Genomic DNA, 19,672 nt, shown 5'->3' on the forward strand with positions numbered 1-19,672 from the left:
TGGAAATCCCTAGATCAATGTTTAAATTGACACTCACGCATTGACTCTGTCGGCTATGTTTTGCCATGCATGCTCCCTGTCTTTTGCAGCTGCGGCTGTGTTACTTTTTTTCTGCAAGATGTGCATGCTGTCGGCATATGCTGCCATCAGGGTTTCGGCCTCAAGCGCTGTGAAATACGTCGACCGCACCTTCTTTCCCTCCGTCTCCATGGTGACTCGCGTAATCTGTGCTCCACTGATCAGGGCTTTATGTATCCTCGTGCGCGCGCTTGACTTGGGGTTAATGCAACTCCGCGTTGATTGAACTACTTGTTATCAGCCTTTCTGAAACCGAATATTCCGAGTTGGACAGTTCGGGGTTACTCAACCCTGAGTATCGTTTTTCACTCTGACTTTTCTAAACCGGCTTCCTGAAATAGGGCCCAGAATTGTTGTTTGAAGGCCAAGAAAGATGCCATGTTGGTCCATTTGATTGACCTTTATTATAATTGTGTATTTATTTTATTTTATTATCAGTTGTTACAGACGGGACAGACATGACTGGGGGAAAGGACAGGGAGAAGGAAAGAATGAAAGAAAGAGGGAGAGAAAGAAAAACAGAGGGGAGAAGAGATGATGAGAAAGGGGGGAAGGAACAAAAAGAAAAACAAACAAAACACCTGGATCACCTGTATGGAGAAAAAAAACAGAAGAGAAATCAAACAAAGAGCAACATAATAAATACATGTTATCATCATTTATTGTTATTTTTTAGTATTCGGTTTTTGGTGGTAGAGTTAAAAAAAATTTAATATTTTATTTTAATTAATTAAAATGTTTTAATCAAAAACTGAATGTAAAAAGTCACAATATTAACAGCATGATGACAACAACAACAACAACAACTGCTATTACGACTATTAGAAGTACTATTATTACTATTATTGCGTAGCACGTAGTATTCAATAATGTAATTTTATATACTGAACATTAAAACTAAAATTTACTATTTTACAAATAAATATTAATATGATGAAAAATGTTACGTGACAATGTGTGGTCCCGCTGCTCTGCACAGCCTTCAAACAGATTCCTTTTATTCACAGCAGCGGTCCCCAACCCCCGGGCCACGGACCGGCACCGGTCGTTTGGTACCAGGCCGCGAGAGTTGAGGTTCGGGTGTGAAACTGATGCTCTTTCAGGGGTTTTAGCATTATTTTTTAAAATCTTTTTTAATCATTAACTCTGTTTCCCTGGGTCTTTTCTCATGTGTTTTGAATAACTCTTCTTGTTTTGGCAGCGGTACTGGTTTTATTTTGTTGTATTTATCCTCGACACCTTAAAGGCCGGTCCTTGAGAATATTGTAGGTCCGTGGCACAAAAAAGGTTGGGGACGCTGGTTTACAGGACTGACGGGACTCCAGGAAACACAAACAACGTCAGTGTTTAAGTGGAGACTCATCAACAGACCCGGGCTATCTTTCCATCATCTGGATTCACGTACCCTAACGTTTGTTATCAGGATAAACTGTCACACAGAGTTTGTTATCAGTTCTCTAACACAGGGTCTTCCCTGCACGCTTACATGAAAGGGGCGGAGTTTGGCAGGATTGAGAAAAAGATGCCAGCCAGCAGATTCGGATGCAACACAACCCACAATGCACTGTTAGCACAATTTGAGTCTACAGCAGCGATAATGTGCAGAATCTGCAGTGGCGGTACGCTGGACCTGACTTCCCTAAAGGAACCCCACATGACTCCACTCACTCACCTCTGGCAAGCAGAGTGTGTGATTCAGTTGAAACAGCCCTCATGTCAGCTCTGCTGGGCACACTGGGCTGTCAGGTGTCCCTGTCCCTTTTTGCCTGGGCTCCAACAGACTTGAGAATCACCCCTGCAGGTTACATAGGAAATATATTAAACCTTTTCTGCTTCAGCAGAGGATCTTTGTCTCGCTGTTTATCACTACTACTGTAACTCGTGTTTTCTGAGAGGTTGCCATCAGTCTGTGAGCTGTACATCTGCACTGCACAGCAGTGGAAAGATCTCGTCCACTATCACTGAAGTAGTTCTGTGTTATCTTAACTGAAACACCTCTTCTGTTTCAAAATACATTTCTAATAAAATCATTTTTAACATTCATGAATGCAGATTATGACTGTAAAAGGAGAAACAACATTAGTGTTCCCATGTTCTTGTTATGGTGCGACTGGATGGCCTTTGAACCCTGGGGCACATACTACGAAGTGATTTCAGCATGCCCAGGTTTTCTTTCCATCATCTGGATTCACTTACACTAACAGTCGTGATCAGGATAACCGCTGGTTAGCAAAGTTAATTCAGGGTTTCTCATGCACCTTCACAAGGAAAGGGAGGTGTTGGCAGCATCTGACCAATCACAAAAAGGGAAATTCACAGATAATATGACTTGTCTTGATGCCTAAAATGTTTTTATGCTTGATTCAATTTAGCTGTTTAGTGTCTTTTACTCTGCTGGTGCCGGTTAGGTTCCAGATTAGAGATCAGCAGGTATGAAATCACGACGTACTGACCAATCACTTCTCCAGAAAATAGTGTCACTATTCCTGGAAGATCCCTTTGACTTCTGTTGGGGGAAGAGAGGGTCTAAAGTTTCATTTTTGTCTAATGTCTTTGTGTTTCACTAATGAGCATCAGTAAGAAAAAAACGTGTTCTTAGATGCAACTTTTCTCCTTTGATGTTTTTTTTCTGTTGTCAGCAAACAACCACACGATCTGCGTTAATTCACTAACGGAGATTTGCCGCGTGGCGTTAACGTCATTTTAATGAGATTAACACTGACAGCACTAGTTTTAATATTTAATATATTTAAGGATTTAATTTTGAAATCTTTTTTTCATTTATGTATTTATTTTATTGTTATTTCACTTTCTTTGTCTGTTTATGTTTTTTTTTACTTTTATCTCAGTTTTTGTGATGGAAAGCACTTTGTTCAACCATGTTGGTTTTAACGTACTCTATAAATAAAGTTGGATTGGATTGGACTAATATGATGAAAGCAAGCCCAAGCCTGAAATCGACTCCTGATCTTTGATCCGTCCTCACCTGGTCGTGAACGTGATGGTCAGCCAGGTATCCAGTTTACCTTTGAGTGTCAGATTTAGGCAGATTTGATTGCTTCCGTTTCATGATGACAGATTTAAGTGAACTCCTCTGTCTCCATTCCCAGACTTCTACTTTTGAATAAACTTTCCTTTAACTTGCTCCGAGTGCTCTTTTGTCTGCATGGTGTAACTGTAGCCTGGCACGCTGAATAACCAGTGAGTGGACCTTCCAGAAATATGTGATTTTGGCTGTTGAAGTAGGTCAGTCACCTTTGAATGGCTGAATATTTATGGAGTCATAAGTTGACGTTCGTTTGTGGAAGTGTTTTCACTCTGATAATAAAGAGGATTTATTTATTTCATTGACCAATAATAAAAAGACTGTTATTATATTTTTAACATTATATGATTATATTCACAGTGATGCTTTGAGGAAGACTGCACTGTTTGTCCAAGAATAATCAAACTGCCATGAAATACATTCACTAATTTATTATTTGGAACTAACACACTATTAGTACATCTCAGAGACACCTTCTTTCTCACATGAAGAGTAACAGATTACATCTCTCACTGTGTCCGACCAAACAACTGCTGTGGAAAGTCAGTTATTAGCATTTTTTTAACTACACCCGTAAATGAACATTTGACTGAATGCTGATAAGTGAATACTGAGAAGTTAGGAGGAAATGTTTTCAAATTTTCCTCCAGAGAATCTGATTAAAATGTTTTTTTGCACTCAGCGAGCAAGAATCAGTTTGATCAGTGACCTTTTTTTCAGCCAGAAACCTTTAAGGTCACACATCCGCTGTAATATTATAATTTGCTGTTCTTTTTTTAATACACCTTTGTAGAGAAGAAAAACATCTAGATTTCCTGATGCCAGATGTTTTTCTTTCCAAGCTCCTTACTGAGCTATAATGTACTGAGTGAGTCATAGTGAACTTTCTCAAATGTGCATTGTATATATTTAATTTTTTTATTATTCAGATGGAATTTTTGTAATACTAAGGTTCCACATGTCACTGTTGTAGTGGGGCATCAGTGGGACACCGATAGTACATGTGTGGGGTTTCCCAGCCAGAACTGCATGGACTCCACACTGATAAGGCTCATTCTCCGTAGCTCCTCCCCCTTTACTAAATTATAAGTTTGGTGTATTTTGCTTTACTAAGTATTAGTTCTTAGGGCTAAATGCCCCCAATGTGCTGATGAAGGGATGCAGGGATCAAGAGTATGGAGGGTCAGGAGTGACAAAATTAATTAATTAATACACCATAAATAATTAATTAAATGTGGCAGTAATTAATAGATGCCCATTAATTTCATTTTCCATTTTTAATTAATTATACAAAACATTTAATTCATTATTTAATTATGTATTTTTTTTTATTCATTTTGGCACTCCTGACCCTGCAGCTGTGTTCTTGATTTATTTTTATCTGTCAGCATCACCCATCAAACTCAGGGGGCGGGGTTAACGCTGTTTGAGTCAAAACCATTGCTTTGGGCTGGTGGCCATTCCTTCAGTGGGCGTTTCTCAACAACAACAACTATGAACATGCAGAAAATAACTGAACTGTGATTTGAAGTACTCTGTTTGTGTGTCACCAAATAAACTTTTAATATTTTTTTAGCCGAGGATGTAGCGGTTTGTTAAGATAGAGCCTCTTTGAAGAAGTGCTGATTTTGTGGATTTCCAGGATGTCTGTCTCACAGCAAAGCGTGTGATAGACCCAGTACACAACTGTCATAACCCCAGCTGGCTGTACACCGGCTTCATTTACTAGGGTTATATCTACTCGTTTCAGTCGCCATTTCTGAATTATAACTAATATTAAAAAGGAGGAGAGAGATTAAATAAATCAGATTAACACCTGATCTTTGTGTTTTCTGTCCAATAATCAGTGTGACCTGTGTATACACTTTTTTAAAAGAGATAATATTGGTGTTCCCGCCATATAGTAACTCTCAGGTTTAACTGTACCAGGCTTGTTCGACACTGTGAAACCTATACAGACTTCACGATGTTCGACTAATATTTTCATTGTGGACATTAATCATGAGGCTAAACAGGCAGTCCAGATGCTGTCTCAGAGTCCTGTACACCACGGAGCAAAGTCAGCATATCCAGGATATCTTTCCGTTAGTTGATTTAAACCAGCAGCGCAGTTACATGAAAGTGTTGGCAGCATCAAACTAATCGAATTCACATGTCGATATTCTTTTACAGACAATAATCCTTATTACTGCCAACTATTCCAGAGACATGAAAATCTACAGTATAAAGAAAATAACAATATAGCAGTCAAACACAACACTGTTGTAAAAGAGGTGAATGCTTCAGTTTGTCGCAGATCAAAGTGGAATGTGATTGGTTGAACAGGTGTTCCTGCATGTTCTGTGATATTGGCATTTCCATCAGTGTAAAAGACTCAGCAGCAGATTAAAATCAAGTATAAAAACATTTATACATTTAATAAATCACCAAATTAATTCACACATGTTGCTGTGCCACTGTTTGCTCTTCATTCAGTGATTTTCGCACAGCAGGCTTTACAACTGCTGTTCATTTAAAACATATTCCCCCATCATTCCCCCATTTTAAACGCTTTAAAACATGCTGTAAATAAAGACTGAGTGAAAACGTCCTGCTGATTTATAATCCAAAAATCAAACCAGCTCCGACAGTTTGAGTTTGTTATTCTCTCAGCTGCAGATTCGTTTTTACCAACATGAGAAAGTTAAATAAAGTTGTGTCTGTGACTTTGTTACTGATACTCATCCGGGAAACTTAAAGACTGTAAAGGCAGACCCGCTATTTTCATCATCAACACGTTTCCGTTTGCAATACCCTGCTGGAAAACTCTCTACACAGCTGATGAACGACCACTTTTTAGTTTCAGAGACATGAGGAGTATTTCCCAAAGTCTGACCTGCGTCGATCCAGCCGTAGTTAGCGTGGTTACTGCATAGGTTGATCTGATTTCCTCGTGTTGGTGTTGTTCCCAGATCATCATACTAAATGTTGTTCCAGGATCAACATTGCAAGTGACCAATCAGAATGTTGTGACGTCATACTTTTGCGACTTCGGGAAAAAACGGCGTAAAACAAAAAACTGTACTAAAGCTGCGTGAAACCGCCTCTGTCCGCCGATCAACGGACCCTGACCCTAACCCTAACCGTAACCCTTTAATAAACAGTAAGCAGAATTGATATTGTCCTTGCAACATTGGAATTTCATAAATGCACGAATGGCTTGGCGCGCAAAAGAATAACGTCACAACAATGTGATTGGTCACTTGCAATGTTGAACCTGGAACAACATTTTCATGATGGTCTGGGAACAACACCAACACGAGGAAATCAGATCATCCTACTGCATAAGCTTACTGTGAATTAAACAGCTGGCACTGCAATAACTTACCAGCTGTTCTGTTATCACTAAAAGTTGTGAAATGTTGTATCACCAAAATATCATTCTCAGTCAGTTGTTATTCATTATGTGTTTACAGCGCCCTCTGTGGTTGCTCCAAGTAATGCACTTCAGAAACGGCTTTATTTAGAAAAAACTTTATTGAACAGGAAGTCAGCTCAGTCAAGAAAAGCGAGTGAGCAAAAGAAGTGAAACATATCGGCACGCAGTTTATGGTGTCCTGTCGGAGAAAATACTGTCTGCATCTTCTGTTTGTGGTTGTATCGCTGGTATGTACTTAAAGTATAAGTTGTAACTTTGTTTTTGTGCAATATGTTGCCCACCAATGCAGTATTTGGCTGTAAAGCTAATCCTTTTGTTAAGCTAGTTACCCGCGATTTTGGAGGTTGTCTGGGATAGCATCGATAGTACAAGTTCACATAATTAGACATTAATTAGACAATTAGACATATGCTATGTAGTAGCAGGGTGGTATATAAATGCATATTATGCTGCACATATGTATGTCATGACTGTATTTTTTTTATCTTGTTTTCATCTGCATCTAAAAGACAAAGGTCACTCTTTCGAGGATCCCAACGTTAGCATAGATGTGGCTGTCCACTTCCTCCCCTTTGTTAGGGTGGGAGCAGTGCCTCTCACTATTGGGCCCTGGGAGTACGTGAGCCTCACTTTTGCACATTTAAACTCCTCTACCAGACTAGGGATGGGCAATGGCAGTATCCCATCGCTATAGAGTCCGACACTGCTGAGGCATTTGGGAAGTTTGAGCCACTTCTTAACGTAGGAGCTCAATAGCCTCTCTAGTCGATTGGCAAGATTGATTGAGATCTTGTACATTGTCAAAGGCGATCGTGGCTCAAGAGTTGGGCGTTCGTTTTGTAATCGGAAGGTTGCCGGTTCGAGCCCCGGCTCTGACAGTCTCGGTCGTTGTGTCCTTGGGCAAGAGACTTTACCGGTTGCCTACTGGTGGCGCCAGTGTCCAGCAGACTCGCCTCTGTCAGTGTGGCTACATGTAGCTTGCCATCACCAGTGTGTGAATGGGTGGATTATTGTGTATAGTGTAAATTGTTTTGGGGTCCTTAGGACTATAAAGCGCTATACAAATACAGAACATTTACCATTACATTAGTCTGGGTAATAATAGCTTCAGTTTCCCTGGGAGTGCAGTGTTGTTAATCCGCCTTAGGTCATCAGCCAGGCTCTGCCTTAGTTCTAGTTGCCACGTATCCTTGAGGTCTGCATTGTAGCACCGTCGCAGGCTCTTTATTGGCTTCTCTAAGACTGTTGGAATTTGTTCCCCACTGATATAGAGTTGCTCGGCTGTCAGTTTTCCTTTTATGATGGAGATGCTGCGAGATTTACTTGGCTTAAACTCCATTCTTGCCCATTCTATGTTTTCCTGGAGCTTCTGTAGAAGTCACCTAGTACAATGGCGTAGATTTGGTTTTGGCATTAGTGGGGACGGATGATTCAACCACCGAACCCTACCCTGTTTCTTTTTTTTTCCTTTCTGTCTTTGCTTTTTGATAATAAAAAAAAGGAGAAATATACTTGCCTGCATACGCTATTCTACATGCTTTTAAATTATTTAAAATTACAATTCATAGTTTTATATGTGAATTATGTAATGTTAAATTACTATTAAACAAATTACTAAGTATTTTAGGCTTTAGTTTACTTCAGCCATATTCCATATACACTCTAAAAAGTAATTCAGAGGCTTGGTAAATATCACTATAAATATAAGCTAGATGAGCCTGATAAAATCTATGAATATCCTTTTAGTAATTATTTGAGTTTGGTAAGTTGAAATAAATTTCTCAAATTTTAACGTTTGTGTTAAAATAAGGTATTTATTTACATTTATCTCAGACAAAAAATTCAGTATGTGGTTCACAGAATACCTTTGCATGTACTTTACATTTTAGTTTAAAATTGAATCAAAATATTTGAGAAATAGTTATCTATACTCATCAGTATCTCGTACTAAAATCATTAATTATTCAAATCAATATTATTTATTGTCAGCAACCACAACTGAAAAGTGCAAGTAAAACACAATAACGTCGAGAAAAACACAACTACATATTAGTTTGTTTGTTTTTTAGACTTAGACTACCAGTGAAATACAATAACATTCATATTTGAAAGTTAGGGGGTGTGTCTTTGACATGAAATGTACTTGAAATCGTTGCCCAGGAGCCACAGGGAGAGAGAGATGGAACCAGGACCACCGGACCATCCGCAGTCCCGAAGAGTACTGAAGACCTGAGAGCGCACAAAACAGTGACATCGGCGCATGCATCCCAGAAGGAGAAGGAAGGAGGCCCCAGATAGGGTCCCCACGATGCCGCTAAAGGCCAGCCACCCTGGTACAAGAAGTAAGAATGAGGTCCTAGGGCCCCAGGCACCCAAGAACCGCTTGTCACCCCCCCTTTCCCACAGGGGCCAAGTCTCAGCATGTGCTAGATCCAGACAAAAGATGGACAAAAAAAAGCCCATCTTACTTCACCAGAACATGATCTAACCTTGTTGTTTCATGCAGGTCATTTAAATGAGACGCATGTGTGAAAAATATCCGTTCAGTACAAACACCGGAAATTTAAAGAAAAGTTACACTTTGGGTCAAATTTACTAACATCTGCAGCAAAAAGTGTTTAATGTTAAAAAGCTGCTGGATTTACTGAAGAGGCACAGTGTCAGTTTTGTAACTGAAAGTTGTGAACAGGAATATTTTTGCAGCTAAATTTATGGCTTAGCCTGTGAGTTTGTAGTTACACTTATATGTGTCAAATAAATGTGAATAAGAAGTCTTTGGCACACAATTTATTGCTTTTCAAAAATGTCCGACTGCGACGGCTCGTGATCTGAAGGTAAATAATGTTTTGTGCTCTTCAGCTCATTGTGCCGGTCACCTGTTCACATGCATTTAGTGTTTATAGGGTGGAACAGATGGTAATAACGCCACGCTCCTCTTGATGAATCTGCACCTGAGTCCTAATTCTCAGACCCTTTGCTCAGCAATTTCTACCCAAAGAGTTATTTGTGATATAAACAGCATGTTGATTTTTCTTCAGCCTCCTCATTTTTCTTGTTTGGAATTAAGCAAAGGGCATTATTACTGCAAACTGATTATATCGAGCCTTAAACACACTTGACTTTATATAAATGTGCGTTTTTCATGCAAAGCAACAACTCAACAAGAAGCAGTTTTTATTCCAGCAGTGTGATCTTCAGAGTTCAACAGTGAGCTTAGAAACTGGCATGAATAGGAAAATACAGTTAGAATGAACATTTGCATGATCTGTGTCACTTTATTTACTGTGTTAATGGTTATCATGAATGAAGGCCCGCTGCAGTGAAATATGGAACAGCATTTTCTCATCTTCTGTTAAATTATATTTTGATATTATTTTATTTCAGAAATGATTCCTAACAAAAATGGAGAATATAAAAACACAATCAAAGCAGTAAAGTCCATATCACACATCCTCAGCCCTGAGTCTCAGCACTGGCTCACCCCAGGGCTGTGTGCTCAGTCCACTGCTCTACTCTCTCTACACACACGACTGCACTCCTCGCCACCACAGCAACATCTTTGTGAAATTTGCAGATGACACCACAGTGGTGGGGCTCATTTCCAAGGGAGACGAGTCTACGTACAGAGACGAGGTGGAGCAGCTGACGTCATGGTGTAAGGCCAATAACCTCCTCCTCAACACTTCAAAAACCAAAGAACTCATAATAGACTTCAGAAGGAAAAAGGCAGAGATCCAACCACTATTCATAAATGGGGACTGTGTAGAAAGGGTGGCAAGCTTCCGCTTCCTGGGAGTCAATATAGAGGAGAACCTTTCCTGGAGTGTGAACACCTCCGAGCTGCTTAAAAAGGCCCAACAGAGACTGTACTTCCTGAGAATTCTCAGGAGGAATAACATCACACAGAGACTGCTGGTGTCCTTCTACAGAGCCACCATTGAGAGTGTTCTAACTTACTGCATATGCATCTGGTACACTAGCTGCACAGGGGCTCAGAGGAAAGCACTCCAAGGGATCATTAACACCGCCCAAAAGATCACTGGCTGCCCTCTCCCCACACTGGAAGTTCTACACAACGCCCACTGTTTTAAAAAGGCCCAAAACATCATAAAAGACACCTCACATCCTGGCCACTCCCTGTTCGAACTGTTGCCCTCAGGCAGACGGTACAGGGCAATCAGAGCAAGGACTAATAGACTCAAACACAGCTGTTATCCAACTGCAATAACACATCTGAATACTACAAAAAAATGTCCATCACGCCACTCTTGTGTTAATCTATGCACGGTCTGAAGCATGTATGTGAATGTTTTACTGTTACATCTTATTAGTATTTTAAGTATTCTATCTAATTTATTTATTGAATTTTATTGTTTTATTTATATTTTGATATTGCTAGGGATGATGCAATGATCGGGGACCATTCTTCATTTCGTTGTTCTCGTGACAATGACAATAAAGTTTCTAAAGTCTAAATATTATGATATTATATATTCATTTCTACAATAATATTTTTGTTTTCACGTTGTCTGTGAAGGTTCTCAGTCATCCAGGTCATCGTAGTCAAAGGAGCTTGCAAAGAAAAGCGTCTGGACTTCTTTAAGTTGCTTGAAGACGTTTCACCTCTCATTCGAGAAGCTTCTTCAGTTCTAAGGTCAAATGGTGGGGAGTCCCAGATATAAACCTAGTGGGAGTGACCCCCCACAGAGGGACAAAAGGACCCCTGATGATCCTCTAATCACATGAGCCAAGGTGTGAAACTGGGTGTGGGTCCCAATCAGCCAGAGTTTCGGGTGTGTTCATTGTGAAACCTGGCCCCACCTTATCATGCGAATTCCTGAGGTCAGATGGCCCAGGATGTGAGTGGGCATTAAGGCGTCTGGGGAGGGATCTCAAAACTGGATTATAGATGGCAGAGAGTTGGTGTCGTAAACCACTGCCTCTGTTCAAAGATGGTCGCTCACAGTGGACATAAATGGCTTCTTTCTCTCCTCTTTCAAACCATCTGTCCTCTCTGTCCAAAATGTGAACATTGGCATCCTCAAAGAGTGTCCTTTATCCTTAAGATGCAGATGGATTGCCGAGTCTTGTTCTGTGGAGGTGGCTCTTCTGTGTTGTGCCATGCGCTTGTGAAGTGGCTGTTTGGTCTCTCCGATGTAGAGGTTTGGGCATTCCTCGCTGCGCTGTACAGCATACACCACATTGTTAAGTCTGTGTTTTGGAGTTTTGTCTTTCGGGTGAACCAGTTTTTGTCTGAGCGTGTTGCTGGGTCTGAAATGGGATGGGGAACCAGGATGTCATGCTTGGAGAAAACTCTCCTGAGTTTCTCTGATACACCGGTTACATAGGGGATGACAATGTTGTTGCGTCTGTCCTTCTTATCCTCCCTCGCTGGTGTCTGGTCTTCTTTTCTGTGCCTCTTTGCTGACTTTAAGAACGCCATTAGAGGATCATCAGGGGGTCCTTTTGTCCCTCTGTGGGGTCCACTAGCCATCTCCCACTAGGCTTAAATCTGGGACTCCCCACCATTTGACCTTAGAACTGAAGAAGCTTCTCGGATGAGAGGTGAAACGTCTTCAAGCAACTTAAAGAAGTCCAGTTTTTTTCATGTTGTTACTTTTATGTATAATAATAATAATAATAATAAATGGTGATAAGGATTTCTTCTTCTTCTTCTAAATGCTGATGAGCATACTAAGTGTGTGTCTGAGCTGAAAGCTGCTCTCCTCTCCTGGTTTTCTGTATCACACAGACCACAACAACACAAAGCATCACCTGCAGACCGCTGAGCAGTATCCACCTGACTCTGTAGAAGGTCGAGTAAACCCCAAAGGGCTCTCTGTAGATCAGAACAAATTTTTTGTCCTGACACACACTCATCATCTGAATTTATCTTTGCACACCAATACTCTCCTGCATGTTTCAGTGAGACATTAGAGAATATCAGTCTGTCTTTAGAAAGAGTTGTCCTGCCAAGTTGTTTAATAAGCCAATCAGAATGAATATCAAAGTGCACAATCTTTCCTTTTGTTTGTATCGGCTTCATGATCCACCTCATGAATAATAGACTTTTTGCTGAACATCTGACAGTGACATCATCTCCCTCTGAGAAGACCTCTACTGCAGGAGGACCAAATTTGGGGCACACCAAAAGTTTGTATCGTTGTATCATTGTTTGACCTTCACAGCTGTAAAGCGACCTGAAACCTCCAGTCCATAAATCGTCCCCAAGCATCTTTTCATATTTGATCCATTGGACTGTCAGATTCTCACCTGCTCCCTCACATCGTACGTCCACTGTTGCTTCAAGAGTTTTAATATAACTTGTTTCCTTACTTACTGTCTTACACACAGTCAGGCTGATGTTTCTCTCATATGTCACGCTGCCCTGAGTCCAGCACACATCTTGGTACAGTCCAGAGTCCGAGTGGGTCAGCTTATGGAGAGTAAATGAAGAAGAACCATTTAATGCTGAATGAAAGACTCGTCCTGTCACATCTTCATGTAATGTGGGGACTCTCTTCCCAAAGTGAGAAATGTACCACCAACATGTTGGAGGTTATCCAGAAGTCACCCTCACCTAGGAGCTTGAATTCAAAAGAGCTTTCTTCCTTGATTATGACCATGAGTTCTTCTGCATGAATGTTGCTGATGAGAGTGAACAGCAGGGAGAAGCAGAGCTGTGCGACTGCAGCCATCCTGCTCAGAGGTCTCCTGGTGAGTGTCGTACAAACACTGACACTGCTCGCTTCATGAGCTTCCTGTTTGTGGTTGGAGGAGGAACGCCAAATCTTTATTACATCATCAAGGAACACTGAAGCATTTAGATAAGATAAGATAAGATAAGATAAGATAAAACTTTATTAATCCCTCAGGTGGGTTCCTCTGGGAAATTCGGTTTCCAAAAGCACAGCACTGACAGAAGTTACAGAGTTACAGAATATTACACACACACACACATAAATACAGAGACATATATAAATAAAATATACGAAGGGGATAAATAGAATAAATAGGAATAAAAATAAAAGTAAAAATACAAGTGAATTGCACATTTTCTTTTCTTTTTTTTTTATTGAAAGTTTTGTAATTATGACAGTCATCCACATGAAAAAAAAAAACAAAAACAGTAAAAAAACCAAACAAACAACTCATGATCATCGCTTCACTCTCATGGTATGTTGTGACCAGACACAAATCCCTCATTTCCCATGATTACATATAGAGATACAAAATTTGAGCCTCAGTCATCTTTATGGACCGCCAGCCCTGTATCATTCAGCTTTGATATGGAAACAGAAAAAAATAGTAAGGGAAAAGTTTGTAAAATCAAAATTCATTCTATATCTCACAAATGTTCATTTCTGTGCAGATTGTACCTTCTTATTTTCCTTTGACTTTGCTAAAAAATAACGTCTTATTGCAGATTATATTCTGCCACTGAGAACCTCATAAGCTCTTTTATAAAAAGGTACTTTAATTTAGCAATACACACAAACAAACAAACAAGCAGGGAGATTTGAGATTTGAGATCGGCCTGTAGTTCTTCATTTGTATCTTGTCAAGATTGTCCTTTTTTCATATAGGTTTAATTACAGCAGTTTTTAGTGGTTCTGGAAACACAAATGACATTAAAGAAAAGTTGAAGATCTGTAACAGGTCTGACTCTAAAGTCTTTGAGACCTTTTTGAAAAACAGGACATCTAAACAGCAGGAGGAGGAGTTCAGTTGACCTAAGATGTCCTCCAGGTCTTTGCTGTTAATCGGGTGAAACTGTTTGATGGTGTTTAAACAGTTTTTCGGTGGACACAGTACATATCCTGAATCTGCTGTTGATGTACCAACTGCTTGTTTAATCTTTTGGATTTTGTCTGTGAAGAATTTGGCGAAGTCATTGCAGGCCATGGTCAAATGAAGTTCAGCTGCCACTGACACAGTTTGTTAGCCTGTCAACTGTAGAAAATAAGACCCGAGCATTATGGCTGTTTTTGGTGATGATGTCAGAGAAGTAGGACCTCCTTGCACTCCTCAGTTGTAAATTATAATTGTGAAGTTTCTCTTTATAGATGTCATAATGAACCCGAGTTTTTAGGACATTCTAATAATAATGAATTGCAGTAATCCAGCAGAAGTAATAAAGCTATGCGCGTGAGCAGTCGCGCACTGCTGACACGGTCTCCCCACACAGAAAATCTGCGCTGCGCACAAAAAAAATCAAGCCTGAATTGGAATAAAAGTAAATACATGTAGTTATTTTATTTCGCTGATTTTCAGTGCGCGGAGACTGTGTTAGCAGTGCACGATTGCTCAAGTGCTCAGAGGGAACAGTGACTGACACAATATCTGAAATGACACAAAAAGGCAAAAAAATAGAAAAAGTATAAAAAGTGGATAATAATCAGTACTTGACGATAGTACATTTACTGCACATAGCTTGGAGGACTGTGCTGAATCAACTCCGTTCACTTAGCAACACAAAGGCCTACCACACCCGGTGCACGGCATTGGTGCATGGGGGTTGTAGTGCAAGATGTAATAAAAGAATAGAGTCCAAATAGAAATGCACAATCACCAACTGCTCCACCTGTAAGAAAAAACAAACATACAACAGCTGGAACACAAAAATCTGAAAATGCACAGATACATAAATCAACAATCTTCTCCTGCAGCAGTCAAACAGTCTCGTTATCACACCTGCATGAAGCACTGTGTAAATGACCGCATCTACCACGTGCACGCGGTACTTCTCCTGCATTGATTGTTTGTGTGTGATAACAGTCTGAACCACTGCAGTGGCTCGTGCACCGCTGAGTTCACGGTGTGACATATGTATGCAAAATGTTTACTGAAGTTAGTGAAACAGTGTTTGTAAGGACTATAAGGTCCATAATTACTGAGGCAGTTAGGCAGTTTTGCAATCTTGGCTCAATACACACACACACACACACACACACACACACACACACACACACACACACACTCCATTTTTATCTGTATCTAGCATTTCCGAGCAGCATGTCTTCATTATCTGTGTGTTGTGTCTGCAAACACTCTGGTTTCAGTGGTTTCAGCTCCATTTCTCTCTCACGTTGGTACAAATTAGTAAACACTTTTTATATTTCACTGTTTTTACACAAGTAAGCAGCACATATTTATCAAGATCAATAAGCTGCTCGCAAACAAGAGTTGTAGTCAAAGGTAATGTAGTAATAATTAAACATTTTAGTATTATTATCCTGGCTTGCTCGAGGCTGCTGTTTTCTCTGACAGTTTTAATCAAAATTAGAAATGCTGCTCTGAGACTGAGAGAACTAATAGTGCTGCCTGTTGTGCAGTTAGTTTCCAAAACACGTTATTCATGGTTACATACAGTTTTAGACTGATGTGGGCCAAAGCCTAGCATAGCCTGTAACGTTATTATGACGGACACATTTTATGAGTGAACTTGGCTTTAAGTGACTTACAGGTTTCTTTGAAAAATACTTTCTTATATCCAGGTTCTTCCTTTTTGCTGCCATCCTCCTCTCCTATTTGCAGGTCCTCACAGTGCAGGCTTGCCGCTGCTAAAACTAAACAGAGCTCCCTGAAAGGCACAGCCAATCACATTGGCCATATTTGTCACATGAGGTAGAGAACGTAATTTAAATCTTTCTTCACCGCTGGTTGAATGAGACGTTGACAGATCGTTTTTTTCTTTCTATCGCGTTTGTTTTTCTTTACTTGAAGAGATCAAATTATTGGTGGGGACATGTCCCCTCTGTCCATGCCAAATCTACGCCCTTGGCCTAGTACATGGTTTTGTTGTTGTAATGATGGTCATGTCATCCATGTAGGCCCTAATGGGAGGAAGACTAAGGCAGTTAGGCAGTTTGGCAATCTTGGCTCAACACACACACACACACACACACACACACACACACAATTTTTATCTGTATCTAGCATTTCCGAGCAGCATGTCTTCATTATCTGTGTGTCTGCAAACACTCTGGTTTCAGTGGTTTCAGATCCATTTCTCTCTCACGTTGGTACAAATTAGTAAACACTTTTTATATTTCACTGTTTTTACACAAGTAAGCAGCACATATTTATCAAGATCAATAAGCTGCTCGCAAACAAGAGTTGTAGTCAAAGGTAATGTAGTAATAATTAAACATTTTAGTATTATTTTTTGACTCCATGTTCTGAGTGTTACATTTTGCCAACTTGTCTATTGGCGATAAAAAGTTAAAGTTAGACTGAAAGTGGGTTTAAGTTTCCAGTGTTCTTCATGTCATGATGTTGCAGTGCACTCACATAGAGGCTGTGGATGCTCCAACAGCACAACTGTGGTTTGTCACTGATATGTGAGACTTGAGTTTGTGCAGCTGAAAGCAGATGAAGAGGTAATTAAAAAAAAATAAAACAAATTTATATTTTTATATGTATATATATTTGTGTGTGTGTGTGTATATATATATAAATTTGTTTGTGTGCTGCAGCAGGCCCTGTTGATGAGGTCCGCATGGTTCCATCATTTAGATCCAGGCAGACTTTGAGGTCATAAGTCATGATGTGAGCTGTTAACTTTTGGATTAGTTTGTGTGTCATTGCACTGAACATCTCAAGAACTTCAATGTTCTTTTATTTATTTTCAGTGTTGGGGAGTAACGGAATACATGTACCGAAGTTACGTATTAAAATACAAAATATGAGTAACTGTATACAGTTACCATTTAAAATGGTGGTATTCAGAATACAGTTACTTTTTTGAAATAAAGGGATTACACGGCGGTCTTTTCCTGTTTCATATGTTCGGCTATGCCCTCTCTGTTTTTGGCAATTCCATACCGACAGAAACCCCCCAAAAAAACACGCATTAAGAGGCTCTAATGGCGGTGTCTCAATCGCGCGGCCCATGTCACCCTACTTGCAGCCCACATAATGACGTAGAGAAATTCTTTTTTTCAATTATTGTTCAAAAATTATTTAATATAAAAGCAACAGGCAGACTGTTCCAGGCATAGCCCTAAAGAATGTAGCCTCAGTTGTAAGTAAGCTATTAAGAGTCGACTGTACACTGTACCTGCGGAATAGTTTTCTATACGAGATCGCTGCGAAAAGTGCAGCTTTACCTAATGTCCACCTACTGTTACTCATTTTTTATTAAGATTTAAAAATCTAGTTGGTATTGGTATGGCAAGAACCTACAGTAATAGTAACAAATCACACAGCAATAGTACATTCATGTAGTTGTAAATAGCGTGATAATATATTAAGTAATCCAAAGTATTCAGAATATGTTACTCTCATTGAGTAACGTAACGGACATGAACCACCAAGTCATCATCCAATGTAACCTGTGATCTTGTATTACCATTACTCTCTGAGCTTTGTGTTGGTTCTTCTGTCACCTGATAAATAGGACATACATGACAATAAGAATAAAATGTGTAGCTACTTCAGTGTTTCTGTCACTTTGTGCAGATCTTGACTCATCAGTAATGTTTGCAGGCTGAGTGCATTTTTAAAACAATTTGTGCAAACTGCACTACAAGGTGGAATATTTGCAAAATCATGACTACCTCATGATATTTTGTCTCAAAAATTAACCCTATGAATATGTCAGTACCATTAGGATGAAATTATTGTGTCACCAACATTTTAACGTTAGACATATAATTTTAACAGCTTCTATAAATTAATATCCTGGCTTGCTCGAGGCTGCCGTTTTCTCTGACAGATTCAATCAGAATTAGAAATGCTACTCTGAGACTGTTAGAACTAATAGTGCTGCATGTCTTGTGTTTTAGTGTTACTTTGTATCATAGTTCATACTCTGGTTCATTTGTAGTCTTAGTTATTCTGTTTTGAGTTTCTTATATTCCCTGTTTAGCTTCTTGATTATCAGATTCCCTCTTGTGTCTTTGGCCTCTGTGTCTCTCTGTGTGTCTGTGTTTATATATGTTGTGAGTTATTGTGTCCTGCTTCCCTCCTCATGTTTCATTCTCTTCCCCCCTGCCTGTTATGTTTCTCATGTCTCCTCTCGTTCCCTCGCTCCCTCTAATCTACCTTTCCTCCACTTCTCTGTCAAACTCATGTGTCAGTCTTGCGTTCCTTATGTGTCTTCTGTTCCCTTGTCATTGTACTTTGTGTTTGCCGCTGTCTCTCTAAGTATAGTGTCGCATTCTTCCTCATGGCTGTGCGTTTCCCCCGTGTGCCTCTTTGTATGTTTAGTTTATATATGTCCCAGTAAAGTTTTGCATTATTTGCCTTTCAGTGTTTTTGAGTTTCCCGTCTCCGTCTGCATTTTGGGTGCCTGCATTACAGCCGTCTATAACATTAATATCAAACCTCTTTAGTGCAAACAAGATACTTACTCCAGTGTATAAACTACACCTTGGACATCCATTCAAAAACACAATCATGACTGTTATAACTGTATGACTCTGATACAGGATATTGGACTGGATTATCAAAGTTAAAGAGGTAATTGCAGGCTAGCCAACAAGCTACCAGGCTAACAGCTGAGAAAGCTAACAGCTGACCGAGGAAACAGCTGACTGAACCTGCTACCAGTGGAACCAGATACAATGGGGCTGAAGAAGACTCCATCAGCTGAGGAAGTCGGGGACATTAAAAGATCTCTTTACTTCTTAATGGAGGAAATTTCCACTATCAGGTTGCAGCAGAAAAATATCCTTGAAATTGTGGAGGTAAAGCTCCTTCACATCCAAAATGCAGAAAAATTACTAGACTACCAGGATCACATCACATTGTGCAACTCTCATAGACAACATTTTTACAAATGACATTAAAAATAAGACTGTAAGTGGACTCCTGATTAAAGACATAAGTGACCATCTTCCAATTTTTACCATCTATGATAATAATTACAAGATCAATAAAGTGGACAGTAAAAAACAGTACAGACAAGCAAGAACAGAAGAAAGAGTGAATGCTTTGAAAAAAGATTTAATGAAACAGAACTAGGGTGAAATATATCAGAAACAAGACGTTCATAGTGCGTATAATGAATTCCTTAGAATGTTTACATTATTGTATAATACCAACTGTCCAATAAAGCAATATAGTAGGAAACATAAATATATGGGCTGTCCATGGATAAGAAAAGGTCTGCAAAATGCATCTAT

The 19,672-nt window shown here is 39.6% G+C and overlaps 1 protein-coding gene and 3 long non-coding RNA genes across 4 annotated transcripts in view; 2 read left to right on the plus strand and 2 right to left on the minus strand.

The window, feature by feature from the left end:
* Window positions 1-19,672, plus strand: part of LOC145420005 (uncharacterized) — a 108,723-nt gene that overhangs the window by 46,975 nt on the left and 42,076 nt on the right. The window lies entirely within an intron of this gene.
* On the minus strand, window positions 464-6,436 carry LOC145420006 (uncharacterized). The gene is made up of 3 exons (XR_013901285.1): window positions 6,000-6,436; window positions 1,751-1,873; window positions 464-668 (listed from the first exon to the last, which is right to left on the minus strand). It is a non-coding gene; the product is annotated as an uncharacterized LOC145420006 (long non-coding RNA).
* On the plus strand, window positions 6,632-9,887 carry LOC113036473 (uncharacterized). The gene is made up of 2 exons (XR_003274460.2): window positions 6,632-6,769; window positions 8,703-9,887. It is a non-coding gene; the product is annotated as an uncharacterized LOC113036473 (long non-coding RNA).
* Window positions 13,597-16,359, minus strand: LOC145420007 (uncharacterized). The gene is made up of 2 exons (XR_013901286.1): window positions 16,007-16,359; window positions 13,597-15,126 (listed from the first exon to the last, which is right to left on the minus strand). It is a non-coding gene; the product is annotated as an uncharacterized LOC145420007 (long non-coding RNA).

Source organism: Astatotilapia calliptera, chromosome 14, assembly GCF_964374335.1.
Source record: "Astatotilapia calliptera chromosome 14, fAstCal68.1, whole genome shotgun sequence".
NCBI lineage: Eukaryota > Metazoa > Chordata > Actinopteri > Cichliformes > Cichlidae > Astatotilapia > Astatotilapia calliptera.